The sequence below is a fragment of the Penaeus monodon genome, chromosome 25, assembly GCF_015228065.2.
Source record: "Penaeus monodon isolate SGIC_2016 chromosome 25, NSTDA_Pmon_1, whole genome shotgun sequence".
Lineage (NCBI taxonomy): Eukaryota > Metazoa > Arthropoda > Malacostraca > Decapoda > Penaeidae > Penaeus > Penaeus monodon.
Genome location: NC_051410.1, coordinates 17,956,706 through 17,956,913, shown reverse-complemented (window position 1 = coordinate 17,956,913; position 208 = coordinate 17,956,706). Strand labels below are relative to the sequence as shown.

Genomic DNA, 208 nt, shown 5'->3' with positions numbered 1-208 from the left:
GTAACAAAAATGAAAATGCAGTGTCCTTAAAAGTATCTAGTGAAAATATAGGATGAAGTGATGCTCATAAAAACAGGTAATTTTTTTTTTTACTGATTATTAGCTATACATATAAAGATACATCATGTATAGTGAGCTCTTGTATTGGAGGTATAACTATATTATTTCTTGTGCCAGTGAGGGAGCATTGTTATCCCCTTTTTATCTG

General features: G+C 30.3%; 1 protein-coding gene across 1 annotated transcript in view; it reads left to right on the top strand.

Annotated features, from left to right (window-relative positions):
- LOC119589089 (protein ROP-like) overlaps positions 1–208 on the top strand; it is a gene marked incomplete in the record, with an annotated part of 45,455 nt that overhangs the window by 42,091 nt on the left and 3,156 nt on the right.